The 15,506-nt window shown below is 54.9% G+C and overlaps 6 non-coding genes across 6 annotated transcripts; all 6 read right to left on the reverse strand.

The window, feature by feature from the left end:
• Positions 1 to 6,731: 6,731 nt before the first annotated feature.
• LOC149066063 (U2 spliceosomal RNA) lies at positions 6,732 to 6,918 on the reverse strand. The gene has a single exon (XR_016195527.1). It is a non-coding gene; the product is annotated as a U2 spliceosomal RNA (small nuclear RNA).
• Positions 6,919 to 9,951: 3,033 nt separating this feature from the next.
• LOC149066064 (U2 spliceosomal RNA) lies at positions 9,952 to 10,138 on the reverse strand. Its single transcript, XR_016195504.1, has one exon. It is a non-coding gene; the product is annotated as a U2 spliceosomal RNA (small nuclear RNA).
• Positions 10,139 to 10,651: 513 nt separating this feature from the next.
• On the reverse strand, positions 10,652 to 10,843 carry LOC149066065 (U2 spliceosomal RNA). Its single transcript, XR_016195480.1, has one exon. It is a non-coding gene; the product is annotated as a U2 spliceosomal RNA (small nuclear RNA).
• A 514-nt stretch (positions 10,844 to 11,357) lies between these two features.
• Positions 11,358 to 11,549, reverse strand: LOC149066066 (U2 spliceosomal RNA). The gene has a single exon (XR_016195481.1). It is a non-coding gene; the product is annotated as a U2 spliceosomal RNA (small nuclear RNA).
• A 515-nt stretch (positions 11,550 to 12,064) lies between these two features.
• LOC149066067 (U2 spliceosomal RNA) lies at positions 12,065 to 12,251 on the reverse strand. The gene has a single exon (XR_016195528.1). It is a non-coding gene; the product is annotated as a U2 spliceosomal RNA (small nuclear RNA).
• Positions 12,252 to 15,284: 3,033 nt separating this feature from the next.
• LOC149066068 (U2 spliceosomal RNA) lies at positions 15,285 to 15,471 on the reverse strand. The gene has a single exon (XR_016195505.1). It is a non-coding gene; the product is annotated as a U2 spliceosomal RNA (small nuclear RNA).
• Between the last annotated feature and the right edge of the window lie 35 nt (positions 15,472 to 15,506).

Below are 15,506 nucleotides of genomic sequence, written 5' to 3' on the forward strand. Positions count from 1 at the left end.
CAGGGCCCCGACTACGACCGCCGCAAATTGCACCCGCTCGTACTTTGTCCGTAGCTGCTGTATGAGTGGCTCATACTTCTCCTCTTTGATCCTTCTTGCTTGCTGGAACGCCTCCTGACCATTCTCAAACGGAATAGTGATGTCGAGCACCATTAGCGAGTTCCCACTCCTTAGGATCAAGTCTGGCCGCAGGTTCGAACCCATAATTGGTCGATTTTCGGAGAGCACGCTCCATCTCCCTTCTGCCGCCTTCTTTATCCGCTCCACGACCAGGTTGTGCCTTGCTGTATACCTAGCGCTGTAGGACATGCAGTGTCCCAGGACATGAGGTAGCGTCTCCTGCCGGTATCCACACCGCCTGCACCTCTTGGCTTGCTCGTCCCCATCATGCTTATATCCGTTCAGAGGCACCAGGCCCAGCCTCGCCCGGTGGATGAACCTCCACTCCGCGAACCTCGTGAAGTCCCCGGTCTTGTGAAAGTGCGTCGAGGCCTTCGCTTTGGAGAACGAGTGGAATGTCTTCCCCTGATGGTGGAGGTCTGCCAGGCTGCTGGCGTGGTGGTTCCGAAGGCTGGATCTAAGAGTACGGAATACCGCTTTACGATCCGTAATGCTGCTTACGCCAGTTGTCAGAGTCACTTGCTGGTTCTCCTCGAGTTGCCACTGAACGTCGAGGTTCCGCGCTGCCATCCTCGCCCTCGACCAGACTGACGTGGTAGGGTTGGACGTCTGGTGATAGGCGGTGCAGGACAAGAAGTCAGCCGTTTCCTGTAGTGTCGGCTCTCGTCGTATGCAGCATTCGACGTATTCCCGTAGATCGGACCATGCTAGCTCCCTCACGATGTTGTCCTGCGATGTCAGCAACTTGTATGCGGCGTCAACACTCGCGATATCATGGTCCACAGCCACCTCCGGTATCCCAAGAAGACCCCTCTGCGTGTCGCCGTACAGGTAGTGATTACTACCCCTTGGTGGCAGATACAGCGTCTTCTTTGTTTCGGCACGCAGCCTGTCGTCCAGCTTCTTCCAAGCTCCTTTGCTTCTCTGCGCCGTGCGGAGTTGATACTGGAGGGAGGGATAGAAGAATGACTTAAGGGCATCCAGCCGCTGCCATGGCGCGAGTGCGGATGTCATTATGTCGAGCCCGGCGCGCGTGATCCCTTCCATACTGGTGGAGTCCTCGATTATCCGGAAACCGGTGGGCTTCCCCAGGAATTTCCTGTGATCCCCATCGACTAGCACGCTGGTCCGATTTCCTCCAACACTGAACGGTGTGCCTCGACACCCCCGGGGTGCGTGTCCTAGGTGGAGCGAGAAACATTTTGCTGGGTTAAATTTCAGCCCAAGACTATCCGCGAGGCCGACCGCTCTGTCGATATTGGTTTGCAGGGCTGTCGGGTCACTCTCCAGTAGTAGCATGTCGTCCGCATAGGCCAATATCTTGTGCTCGCGATGGCTCCCCTGGACTTCCCGCAAAACCGGGTCAATGGCCATATCAAACAGCAGGCCGCTTAAGGGACACCCCTGACGCACACCCTGTTGTATGGTTATCTCTTCGGATGACTCGCTCTGCGTGATGTAGGTGGTGCGTGCCCCGTTGTACATATCCGATACTAGGCTCACGAACGTCGGGCCCGCACCGCATTTGTTGAGCGCGTTGGTTATGGTTGCGTGCGGGATGGATCCGAACGCGTTCGCCAGGTCGAGGGACATGATGCAGAGGTCTTTCCCAGTTCTCTTGGCCATTTGCATTCTCTGTTCGAGAACGTAATTGTTCTCGAATGCTCCATCGTGGCGGAGGAACCCCTTCTGCATTGGTGACAAGATGGAGTGGTCCTCCAGCCATACCTGAAGGCGCCTCGTTAGACATCCTGCAAATAGCTTGTAAATTGTTTGGTTCAACGAGATTGGTCGCCAATTCCTCGGGTCCGTTTTGTTGCCCCCCTTCGGTATTAAGATCGTCCTTGACTGCTTCCAGCTTGCCGGCACTTGCTTTGCTTTCAGGCAGCCATTAAAAATTGCCGTCAGGGCCTTGGCTTGCGGGTCTACCCCCCTCCAGTGCTGGTACGTGAGGCGATCGCTTCCCGGGGCCGTGTTCTCCGCCCTCTTCAGCCGCTGCAGTACCTCCGTGCTGGAGAAGGGGGAGAGATCGACCTGTTCCGTAGCTGGTTGATAATCGATGCCCTGTAGCGAGCTCGCATCGAACGGTTGGTGCGCGGCGAAGACATCCACGATCTCATTCACTGGGATGGAGCACCTTTCATCTTCTTTCCCAAGCACCAACTTGACGGCACGGCGACGGTTACGCCGGTATAGGCGCTGTATGTCGCGGTGGTTGTTGGCGTTGGCCCGGCGAGTTCCACCATTCATCCCTTCTGCTTCCTCCGGGATCCCCACGTGCCTCCTGGCAAAAGTGACTAGTTCGTCGGCAACAGCGCAGAACTCCGTCCAGGATTCCTGCCGGAAGTCGGTTAGCAGCTCCCGAATTCTCCTTGCGAAGGGTGCTGATGGCTCCTCATTCGCCCTTTGGGGTGTATCGGATGCTTCCTCTTCCTGCCCCGTGAAGGAGGCGATCTCGATTGGGTCAGCCTGCATGTCTTCCCCATTGTCAGCATCGAGGCTGGTACTCATTTCCGGCAACGGGCTAGCCCTAGACCGTTGAGACAAGTCCGGGTCTTCGGCGTTGCTTGGATTCACTAGCGGCGTGGCGTTGCCCCTCGGCCGCTCACCGCGATGCCGGATTTGCGCCCCAGATGGTGTTCGTCTTCCTTCCGGCTGCCGAGGTGAGGTCGCTCTTCGGGTATGCCCCCTAGAACTTGCGTGCTTTTGCCTTCTGTGGTTCCTTAGGCCATTCCTCGTCGCGAACGCCGCATCACACTCCACGCATCGGTGTTGGAGCGCAGCTTCGGTCTGGCTGAGGAGTTGGCGATTCTGTAGGCACGGGTGATTGCCGACACACCTCTTCTTCACCGCTCCTCTGCACGAGCTGCACCAGAATCGCGACGTTGCTATGTCCATGCTGTGATCCGCGAGTAGGTGCCTCAGCAACGATTGCTTCATTGCCGTCCATGTGACGGATTGAAACTTCCTACTGCATCCCTCCACTGGGCAGGCTAGCGGTCTGGGGACTGGGAATGTCATGTGGAACGTGCGGTCGATGATTTCGCAGGCTAGCCCATCCCGCATTGGGCACACTAGCGGCGTCGCTTGCGCACTGTCCGGGACTGGGCCTCGGTCAATTATCACGGCGTCCGTGCCGGGCGGTGACTGCGACGTCCCATGTTGCGACATGCCCCGATCTTCTTCAGCATCTTGCAGACCAGCCGGGGCCCAAGCCGTGTTCGTAGCGTCTCCGGTGGGTGCAGGTGAGGGAGCCTGGTGACGACCCGTGCGGCATGAGTCCAACATTTGCGTCAGTGGGCCGGTGTCAATCGTGGTCCCTGAGGTAGTTGACACCGCTCTGTACACTGTGCCCTGGGTCTCCGGGATCTCCACATGATCCCGTGACGAGGGAGATTCCGGGAGCACCTGGCTTTCGGGCACCTGGCTTTCGGGCACCGGGAGCTGGTTCCGTGCCTGCATCGCTTTCTTTGTTCTGAGAGCCAGTGGGAGTGTGATTCCTTGTGACGCAGCCGTTTGTGTCGCTGCCCTGGACGGGCCTGCCACTACTAGCTCCGGAGACCTGGACGCGGTCTGCTTCCTCTTCTTTTTCTTCTTCTTCCTGGCTGCCCATGAGGTTTGCGTGGACGCGTCACTAGATGAGTAGCTCTTGCTCAAGGAAGAACCGTCCGCAAGGTCAGCGACCTCCGCATTGATTATCAGTGTTGAGCTGTCGAAGTGGTCTCTGGGCAGGCCGGCCCCCGAGCGTTGCTCAGCATTGACTTGATCCCGTTCGTTCTGGATTCGAGCAGTATCCCAGGGCGCCATTTCCAGTGAAGCCGACTCATCTCTCCCGTTTGGGTCAGACTCACCAACCTCGTCCCTGTCTCGGGGGGTCCTTGTCCGATGGGATTCACTCCTATTTGCCAGGGTTCCCCCCGCTGCCCATATATCCTGGCAGCCCTGACCTTCTGGTAGCAGCGTATAGTCGGCGGTGGCGTCTTCTGCTGAAAAGTGGAGCGTGAAGGGGCTGCTCCCTAGTTCCGGTGTCGAGACCTCCACTGGGGGGTTGGATAGCGCTCCTTGCCCGCTTTCATTTTCGGTGTCGGACCCTCTCTGGTGTCTCGGCGAGGAGTCCGGTGAGATGGCGAGGTCATCCTCCAACATCCTGTCCGGTGATGGGGGATCGGAAGAGTCACCGTTGCAGCATTCCAACTCCTCACTAGGGATTTCCGGCGTTCGACTCTCACCCGGTGTGTCACTGTAACAGTTCGTGTCAATCACCAACACGTCAGAGTTGTCCGATGGGTAGTGCTGCTCGTCTCCTGAGAGAACCGGGCCTCCTTCACCTGAAGCTAGAATGCACCTCTCACCGTTCCCGTCGTTGGCCCACATCACGGACGGCGATATACAGCTGCGGTCTGTGTCATCTGCATTCAAGCCGGCACTATACCTCAGCGTTGCACTGCGATCGGCACTTGTCACCTTGGTGCCACTGAACGCAGAGGACGAGTCCCCGTTGCTGCGGGCGCTGGTCGGTGATTGCTCCGGCGAGCTGAACAGCGCGTAGGAGTGAAGGAACTTGTCCCGTTCCTCCAAATCACTGTCTTCCAACACCACTCGGCGGGCCGACCCGGGCGAGTGCGTGCCCCTATCCGGCGTCTGACATACCCTCCCGCTTCTCAGGTTTCTCGGCATATTAGGTGTTGCCAACGATTATTGAGGCTTGAGCGTCTCACTTAGTAGGCTTCCTCTTTTTCTGACACGGTTTGCCACGATGTTAGTTGTTAGACTTGTTAGCAGATGGAGACCGTTAGTAGAGAGAGACTCGATGTTACCTACTTGCAGGTGATCTTTGAGATGAGTTGAGGCTGTGAGTAGATGCTCCTGAGTAGCTCGGCACACCCCACGCACGACCCGATCGGCGGCATATGCCCGTGACCAGGGCAGGGGAGATAGAGTGGGTCTTAAGGACCCCATGAGACCCATTGGTTGGGGTTGGAGAGCTTTAAGAGACTCCGTTAGGACCGTGGAACCTTTAAGAGGGACCTTGATACCAATGGGGAGGACCTTTAGGAGGTCCTAACTAGCCCGGGGGGGGGGTGAGCCCTTAAGGGACTCTTAAAAAACCCGGGGGGGAAGATCCCACTAGTCCCCTTGGGAGCTCCAATTCTCGGTGGACAGACCTCGCCGAACTCTGGAGCTAGTGTCAAACGTTCACCAACTCCACAGTCCGGCGACCTCTGCCCGCCGAGGGGAGCCCTGAAGAGGCCACGCGAAGCCCAGGAGTGTGAGACCTTGAAGAGGCCTCACGGTAACCCACCCAGAGGGAGGGGACCTTTAAGAGGTCCCACGTGAGCCAAACCCACAGGGAAAGAGAACCTTTACGAGGTCTCGCGAGAACCCAGGGAGAGTTGAGACCTTTACTAGGTCTCGCTAGAGAGGGCGGTGGGACACTTTAAGAGGTCCCGAGAGACAGAAGTTGAGGACCTTTAAGAGGCCTCGTGAACGGGAGGGGAGGGAGGGAACCATGAGTGGGCATCATGCATAGACCCGAATTCCTCAAGCGACCCCGAGAGGTCATCCCGACGAACCCGAGCTATGGATGTGGGGCAGCCCCGCGAGGGAAAGGTGTCAAGTCAGTCCGCCAGGCGTAGCCAAAGCTCCGAGGCTGACCCGAACACTGCCACACCACCGATTGGCTAACAGGCACTTCCGCTGACCGCACGCCCAAGGCCCAGCCATATAATGAGGCGAGGGTCCAAGGACGACGGCTAGGCTGAAATGCCTGAGATGTGACAGGTGCCTTTCCCGGGATCACGACGAGGAGGAGACGAGGAAGAAGAGAGAGCAGGGGTGGTCACGAGTCATCAACCGCCAACCAGGTCATGCTTCGGGCACGCCGTTGCCTTCCTTTAGCCAGCCATCATCGAGGAACAGGAACCAGCTTCTTCACCAACTTGAGAGGACCCGCGGCAGCTCTTCTGGTGGGCGTGGCTCGTTGAGTACCTGCAGTAGCACCTTCACACTCCACTGGTTGAAAGCTCTCCTCCTGGCAAGATCCTTGGCAAGATCACTTACTACACTTTGATCTTAGCCAAAAGGCCGAGAAGCGATAACGGGATAGACGCGAATTAAAATTTGATCACAATTAACTATAATTAATGTCCTGGCTGGGGTCTGTTTTAATAGCGTCGGAAGACTCGATCGTATTTTGAAGACGAGACGACTTCTTGTCGACCAGATGTTGCTTTCAGGTGCGACGTATCCTGGGCTCCCGGGGCGCCGTTCCGTCCGGGTTGCACGTTCGACCGCTAGATGTCGACGCGAGACCAATATCTACTTGCATTCTCGATCTAGAAGGGGGGGGGGGCACCCAGGAACGGGAGAGACGTCGAGGGGACCCGCGGCAGCATTTCGGAAGCGCACAGCACAACGAGGAAACGACCGGCGTGGACCCGTCCTCACAAGGACGTGCCATCCACGTCGTCTCCTTAATAAAAAACTAAGTCCCAGGGGTCGTGTGCCGGGCCTTAATTTCCCGTCGACCGCTTTCAAATTTGTCGTTTTCGCCCCGACAAAGAGTGATTATTGCGAAATTATGAATAAAACACAGAGTCTACTTGATTTCATGAGGATGGGCCCAACTCGAAGGTAGTGCAATATCGAGAGGACCCGCGGCAGAGGTTCAGCAAGCTGAAAGCACTCCGCCCTGTTCCAAAAATAAGTTTAATATCTTGTCCCCATGTAGGAGACGTACCAGATATTAAGCTGATAAGAACAGATTATAAAAAGCTTTTATTCATGTTTGAAAGGTTTCTTTCCATGGCCCGATATGGGACTTACTTTCATCCTTTACAAGGGGATTAGTATACCCATTAGTTGGTTGAGCAGTATGAGTATGTTACAAGCAGTTACGGATTATTCTGCGGTTACAAGCGTGTTACAGTACGCTGTTTACAGTAAGTTTGCGGTTAGTATGAGGATGATGAATACAGGCGAGACATATGCGAGAGTTATTTACATGGTATTTGCGGATAATATGCGGAACATATGCGACCTTCTGTACAAGCTATATACAAGAAATTATGCGGACAATCGGTGCGTTATATATAATGTGCGGACAATTCAAAATGACATGTTATGCGAAAGGTAATACATATATACATTGAGACTACTCTTGGGGGTATTTACATATCATGGGGCAGCATTTGCACGTGCGCTGTGTCGGACCAGTCTTCGCGCATGGTCGCTCGTGCGATCAGGCGAGGACGTTGCGGGTGTCAGGGTCCTCCCGGATGACTGCCGTACTCCGGATATAAATTCCACATAGATATCGCGTGATGCAGCAATCGTATCGCTGACGATCAACTTGCTCATGAGTCCCGCATATCTTCGGGAGCACAGCCGGGACACGATCCTATCGTTAAGTGGATCCCAGGAACCTAGGGCTCCCACCACAATGGTACCAAAGCGGACGTCCGGGTAGCGCTGCTTCAGGAGGTTGAGTAGCGGTCGATATTTCTCTTCCTTGGCACGTCTCGCTGTTGCAAAGGCCTCAGGGCCGTTTTCGAATGGCACCGTCACGTCGATGACCAGGATGGAGCCGTCTTTCTTGAGAATCAGGTCGGGCCGCAGAGTTGAACCCATCACTGGTCGGTTCTCGGCAAAGACTTCCCACCTTCCGCTGGCTGCCTTCTTTATCCTTTCCACGATGTTGTTGTGGCGCGCTGTGTATAGAGGACTATACATCATGCAATTATCCAGCACGTGTGGGAGGGTTTCATTTGGATAGTTGCACTTGCGGCAACGTTTGGCAGCTGGGTCATTCTCGTGTCGATAGCCGTTCAGCGGTACGAGACCCAACCTCGCACGGTGGATGAATCTCCAATCAGCGAAGCGAGTGAAGCTCCCCTCCCTGTGGAAGTGGGTCGATGCCTTTGAGCGTGAGAAGGTGCTGGATGTCTTCCCTTGGTGAGCCATTGCTGCCAAGTCCGCAGAGTGTTGCTTTCTGACAGCGCCTCTCAGGGTTCTGAAGACCATTCTCCTGTCGGAGATGGTGGTCTCTCCGCACTTGACAGCCACCTGATGGTCATCGGTGAGTTCCCACACCAGCTTGAGATGCTCGGAGGCCATCCGTGCCCTGGACCATACCGAAGATGTCGGGTGTGAGGTATGCCTCGCTGCCGACCTTGACAGATAAGCATTCAAGTCCGCTGTCGACGGGTTTGGCTTCCTGATGCACCTCGCCACGAATTCTGTCAGGTCTTCCCACGCCGTGGCCTGTACCACTGCGTCCTTTGATGTTAGAAGCTTCATGGCCGCATCGACGTGGCTGATGTCAGCGTCCACTGCCGCCTCGGGGACACCAAAGAGCCCGTCCCTCCTATCGCCATGAAGGTACGTGTTGGAGGCACGCTTTGGGACGTTGAGGGTGGCTTTGATCAGTGGTCTCAGCGCATTGTCGATCCGGCGCCATTCCCCTTTCTTCCTCTGGGCCGTACGTAGAGAGTACTGCAACGAGGGGTAGAAGAAGCTCTTGAGGGCATCCAGGCGTTGCCACGGTGCAAGGCTTGATGATAGCAGGTCCGTCCCGTACTGGATGCATTGCTCCAGCGAAGCGTCATCTGGGAGAAGCCGAAAGCCCACCGGCTTCCCAAGGAACCTCTTGTGACAGCCGTCCGTCACCACGGGAATGGGGGTGCCATCCACCTCGAAGGTAGTGCTTCTACAGCCAGCCGGTGAGTGCGAGAGGTGCATCGAGTAGCACTTCCGGGGGTTCATCTTCAAACCGAGGCTGGCAGACACCTCGCTCGCAGTGTTGATTTTTGTTTGAAGTGACACCGGGCTCTCGGCGAGGATCATCAGGTCGTCCGCATACGCCAAGATGTCGTGGCAGTCCTCACTTTGCTGGACGGCTCGCAGGACAGGGTCTACGCATATGTTAAACAGGAGCCCGCTCAGTGGGCACCCCTGTCGGACACCTTGGGTTACAGCGAGCTCCTCCGAGGATCCATCTTCTGTGTGGTACGTAGTGGTGGCCCCGTTGTAGAGGTCCTGGACGACCTGTAGGAACTTAGGACCCGCGCCAGCCCGCATGAGGGTGTGCGCTATAACCTCATGAGGGATTGACCCGAATGCGTTGGAGTAGTCCAGCGACATCAGGCATATGTCCTTTGAACTCCTCCTCGCTTTCTGGATGCGTTGTTCCAGCATGTAGTTATTTTCAAATGTCCCGTCGTACTGGAGGAAGCCTTTTTGAGCGGGTGACAGGATTCCGTGGTCGCTCAACCATGAGGTCAGGCGCTTGGAGAGGCAGCCAGCGTACAATTTGTAGATGGTCGGGGTCAGTGCAATCGGTCTCCAGTTACTGACCTGTGCTGGGTCCCCCCCTTTTGGCACGAGTATTGTTCTTGAGCACTTCCAGTCATCCGGGATTCTGCAGCACTTGAGGCACCCATTGAAGATCGCCGTTAGCGCCTTTGCCTCCGGGTCGACCCCCAGCCAGTGCTTGTATGTTATTCTGTCAGCACCAGGGGCAGAGTTCTCGGCGCGCTTCAGGCGGCTCAGCACTTCCGTCGTCGAGAGTGGGGCGACGTCCACTGGCTCAGGCGCGGGGTTCGGGTGGGTGACTCCCTCGAGCAAGGACGCGTCGAACCTTGATGTTGCCTGGAATTTTTCCACGACCTCCTCAATGGGAATGGCACACCTTTCGGACTCCGCCTCGGTTATGATCTTCACCGCGCGACGCCTATTCCTCCTGTAGAGGCGCTGAATGTCGCGGTGGTTTCTGGGATTAACCCCTCTCCTTCCATTCCCACCTGTGGGCGCTGGGAGCTTGACGAACTCCTGGGTGAATGTTGTCAACTCCCGTATGATGCCGAGAGGACCCGCGGCAGAGGTTCAGCAAGCTGAAAGCACTCCGCCCTGTTCCAAAAATAAGTTTAATATCTTGTCCCCATGTAGGAGACGTACCAGATATTAAGCTGATAAGAACAGATACTACACTTTGATCTTAGCCAAAAGGCCGAGAAGCGATAACGGGATAGACGCGAATTAAAATTTGATCACAATTAACTATAATTAATGTCCTGGCTGGGGTCTGTTTTAATAGCGTCGGAAGACTCGATCGTATTTTGAAGACGAGACGACTTCTTGTCGACCAGATGTTGCTTTCAGGTGCGACGTATCCTGGGCTCCCGGGGCGCCGTTCCGTCCGGGTTGCACGTTCGACCGCTAGATGTCGACGCGAGACCAATATCTACTTGCATTCTCGATCTAGAAGGGGGGGGGGCACCCAGGAACGGGAGAGACGTCGAGGGGACCCGCGGCAGCATTTCGGAAGCGCACAGCACAACGAGGAAACGACCGGCGTGGACCCGTCCTCACAAGGACGTGGCATCCACGTCGTCTCCTTAATAAAAAACTAAGTCCCAGGGTCGTGCGCCGGGCCTTAATTTTCCGTCGACCGCTTTCAAATCGGTCTATTTCGCCCCGGTAATGTATGATTATTGCGAAATTATGAATAAAACACAGAGTCTACTTGATTTCATGAGGATGGGCCCAACTCGAAGGTAGTGCAATATCGAGAGGACCCGCGGCAGAGGTTCAGCAAGCTGAAAGCACTCCGCCCTGTTCCAAAAATAAGTTTAATATCTTGTCCCCATGTAGGAGACGTACCAGATATTAAGCTGATAAGAACAGATACTACACTTTGATCTTAGCCAAAAGGCCGAGAAGCGATAACGGGATAGACGCGAATTAAAATTTGATCACAATTAACTATAATTAATGTCCTGGCTGGGGTCTGTTTTAATAGCGTCGGAAGACTCGATCGTATTTTGAAGACGAGACGACTTCTTGTCGACCAGATGTTGCTTTCAGGTGCGACGTATCCTGGGCTCCCGGGGCGCCGTTCCGTCCGGGTTGCACGTTCGACCGCTAGATGTCGACGCGAGACCAATATCTACTTGCATTCTCGATCTAGAAGGGGGGGGGGGCACCCAGGAACGGGAGAGACGTCGAGGGGACCCGCGGCAGCATTTCGGAAGCGCACAGCACAACGAGGAAACGACCGGCGTGGACCCGTCCTCACAAGGACGTGGCATCCACGTCGTCTCCTTAATAAAAAACTAAGTCCCAGGGTCGTGCGCCGGGCCTTAATTTTCCGTCGACCGCTTTCAAATCGGTCTATTTCGCCCCGGTAATGTATGATTATTGCGAAATTATGAATAAAACACAGAGTCTACTTGATTTCATGAGGATGGGCCCAACTCGAAGGTAGTGCAATATCGAGAGGACCCGCGGCAGAGGTTCAGCAAGCTGAAAGCACTCCGCCCTGTTCCAAAAATAAGTTTAATATCTTGTCCCCATGTAGGAGACGTACCAGATATTAAGCTGATAAGAACAGATACTACACTTTGATCTTAGCCAAAAGGCCGAGAAGCGATAACGGGATAGACGCGAATTAAAATTTGATCACAATTAACTATAATTAATGTCCTGGCTGGGGTCTGTTTTAATAGCGTCGGAAGACTCGATCGTATTTTGAAGACGAGACGACTTCTTGTCGACCAGATGTTGCTTTCAGGTGCGACGTATCCTGGGCTCCCGGGGCGCCGTTCCGTCCGGGTTGCACGTTCGACCGCTAGATGTCGACGCGAGACCAATATCTACTTGCATTCTCGATCTAGAAGGGGGGGGGGGCACCCAGGAACGGGAGAGACGTCGAGGGGACCCGCGGCAGCATTTCGGAAGCGCACAGCACAACGAGGAAACGACCGGCGTGGACCCGTCCTCACAAGGACGTGCCATCCACGTCGTCTCCTTAATAAAAAACTAAGTCCCAGGGGTCGTGTGCCGGGCCTTAATTTCCCGTCGACCGCTTTCAAATTTGTCGTTTTCGCCCCGACAAAGAGTGATTATTGCGAAATTATGAATAAAACACAGAGTCTACTTGATTTCATGAGGATGGGCCCAACTCGAAGGTAGTGCAATATCGAGAGGACCCGCGGCAGAGGTTCAGCAAGCTGAAAGCACTCCGCCCTGTTCCAAAAATAAGTTTAATATCTTGTCCCCATGTAGGAGACGTACCAGATATTAAGCTGATAAGAACAGATTATAAAAAGCTTTTATTCATGTTTGAAAGGTTTCTTTCCATGGCCCGATATGGGACTTACTTTCATCCTTTACAAGGGGATTAGTATACCCATTAGTTGGTTGAGCAGTATGAGTATGTTACAAGCAGTTACGGATTATTCTGCGGTTACAAGCGTGTTACAGTACGCTGTTTACAGTAAGTTTGCGGTTAGTATGAGGATGATGAATACAGGCGAGACATATGCGAGAGTTATTTACATGGTATTTGCGGATAATATGCGGAACATATGCGACCTTCTGTACAAGCTATATACAAGAAATTATGCGGACAATCGGTGCGTTATATATAATGTGCGGACAATTCAAAATGACATGTTATGCGAAAGGTAATACATATATACATTGAGACTACTCTTGGGGGTATTTACATATCATGGGGCAGCATTTGCACGTGCGCTGTGTCGGACCAGTCTTCGCGCATGGTCGCTCGTGCGATCAGGCGAGGACGTTGCGGGTGTCAGGGTCCTCCCGGATGACTGCCGTACTCCGGATATAAATTCCACATAGATATCGCGTGATGCAGCAATCGTATCGCTGACGATCAACTTGCTCATGAGTCCCGCATATCTTCGGGAGCACAGCCGGGACACGATCCTATCGTTAAGTGGATCCCAGGAACCTAGGGCTCCCACCACAATGGTACCAAAGCGGACGTCCGGGTAGCGCTGCTTCAGGAGGTTGAGTAGCGGTCGATATTTCTCTTCCTTGGCACGTCTCGCTGTTGCAAAGGCCTCAGGGCCGTTTTCGAATGGCACCGTCACGTCGATGACCAGGATGGAGCCGTCTTTCTTGAGAATCAGGTCGGGCCGCAGAGTTGAACCCATCACTGGTCGGTTCTCGGCAAAGACTTCCCACCTTCCGCTGGCTGCCTTCTTTATCCTTTCCACGATGTTGTTGTGGCGCGCTGTGTATAGAGGACTATACATCATGCAATTATCCAGCACGTGTGGGAGGGTTTCATTTGGATAGTTGCACTTGCGGCAACGTTTGGCAGCTGGGTCATTCTCGTGTCGATAGCCGTTCAGCGGTACGAGACCCAACCTCGCACGGTGGATGAATCTCCAATCAGCGAAGCGAGTGAAGCTCCCCTCCCTGTGGAAGTGGGTCGATGCCTTTGAGCGTGAGAAGGTGCTGGATGTCTTCCCTTGGTGAGCCATTGCTGCCAAGTCCGCAGAGTGTTGCTTTCTGACAGCGCCTCTCAGGGTTCTGAAGACCATTCTCCTGTCGGAGATGGTGGTCTCTCCGCACTTGACAGCCACCTGATGGTCATCGGTGAGTTCCCACACCAGCTTGAGATGCTCGGAGGCCATCCGTGCCCTGGACCATACCGAAGATGTCGGGTGTGAGGTATGCCTCGCTGCCGACCTTGACAGATAAGCATTCAAGTCCGCTGTCGACGGGTTTGGCTTCCTGATGCACCTCGCCACGAATTCTGTCAGGTCTTCCCACGCCGTGGCCTGTACCACTGCGTCCTTTGATGTTAGAAGCTTCATGGCCGCATCGACGTGGCTGATGTCAGCGTCCACTGCCGCCTCGGGGACACCAAAGAGCCCGTCCCTCCTATCGCCATGAAGGTACGTGTTGGAGGCACGCTTTGGGACGTTGAGGGTGGCTTTGATCAGTGGTCTCAGCGCATTGTCGATCCGGCGCCATTCCCCTTTCTTCCTCTGGGCCGTACGTAGAGAGTACTGCAACGAGGGGTAGAAGAAGCTCTTGAGGGCATCCAGGCGTTGCCACGGTGCAAGGCTTGATGATAGCAGGTCCGTCCCGTACTGGATGCATTGCTCCAGCGAAGCGTCATCTGGGAGAAGCCGAAAGCCCACCGGCTTCCCAAGGAACCTCTTGTGACAGCCGTCCGTCACCACGGGAATGGGGGTGCCATCCACCTCGAAGGTAGTGCTTCTACAGCCAGCCGGTGAGTGCGAGAGGTGCATCGAGTAGCACTTCCGGGGGTTCATCTTCAAACCGAGGCTGGCAGACACCTCGCTCGCAGTGTTGATTTTTGTTTGAAGTGACACCGGGCTCTCGGCGAGGATCATCAGGTCGTCCGCATACGCCAAGATGTCGTGGCAGTCCTCACTTTGCTGGACGGCTCGCAGGACAGGGTCTACGCATATGTTAAACAGGAGCCCGCTCAGTGGGCACCCCTGTCGGACACCTTGGGTTACAGCGAGCTCCTCCGAGGATCCATCTTCTGTGTGGTACGTAGTGGTGGCCCCGTTGTAGAGGTCCTGGACGACCTGTAGGAACTTAGGACCCGCGCCAGCCCGCATGAGGGTGTGCGCTATAACCTCATGAGGGATTGACCCGAATGCGTTGGAGTAGTCCAGCGACATCAGGCATATGTCCTTTGAACTCCTCCTCGCTTTCTGGATGCGTTGTTCCAGCATGTAGTTATTTTCAAATGTCCCGTCGTACTGGAGGAAGCCTTTTTGAGCGGGTGACAGGATTCCGTGGTCGCTCAACCATGAGGTCAGGCGCTTGGAGAGGCAGCCAGCGTACAATTTGTAGATGGTCGGGGTCAGTGCAATCGGTCTCCAGTTACTGACCTGTGCTGGGTCCCCCCCTTTTGGCACGAGTATTGTTCTTGAGCACTTCCAGTCATCCGGGATTCTGCAGCACTTGAGGCACCCATTGAAGATCGCCGTTAGCGCCTTTGCCTCCGGGTCGACCCCCAGCCAGTGCTTGTATGTTATTCTGTCAGCACCAGGGGCAGAGTTCTCGGCGCGCTTCAGGCGGCTCAGCACTTCCGTCGTCGAGAGTGGGGCGACGTCCACTGGCTCAGGCGCGGGGTTCGGGTGGGTGACTCCCTCGAGCAAGGACGCGTCGAACCTTGATGTTGCCTGGAATTTTTCCACGACCTCCTCAATGGGAATGGCACACCTTTCGGACTCCGCCTCGGTTATGATCTTCACCGCGCGACGCCTATTCCTCCTGTAGAGGCGCTGAATGTCGCGGTGGTTTCTGGGATTAACCCCTCTCCTTCCATTCCCACCTGTGGGCGCTGGGAGCTTGACGAACTCCTGGGTGAATGTTGTCAACTCCCGTATGATGCCGAGAGGACCCGCGGCAGAGGTTCAGCAAGCTGAAAGCACTCCGCCCTGTTCCAAAAATAAGTTTAATATCTTGTCCCCATGTAGGAGACGTACCAGATATTAAGCTGATAAGAACAGATACTACACTTTGATCTTAGCCAAAAGGCCGAGAAGCGATAACGGGATAGACGCGAATTAAAATTTGATCACAAT

Source organism: Pholcus phalangioides, unplaced genomic scaffold (assembly GCF_987345545.1).
Source record: "Pholcus phalangioides strain wild (caught in Gottingen) unplaced genomic scaffold, Ppha-v1.0 ptg000036l_1, whole genome shotgun sequence".
Classification (NCBI taxonomy): Eukaryota; Metazoa; Arthropoda; class Arachnida; order Araneae; family Pholcidae; genus Pholcus; species Pholcus phalangioides.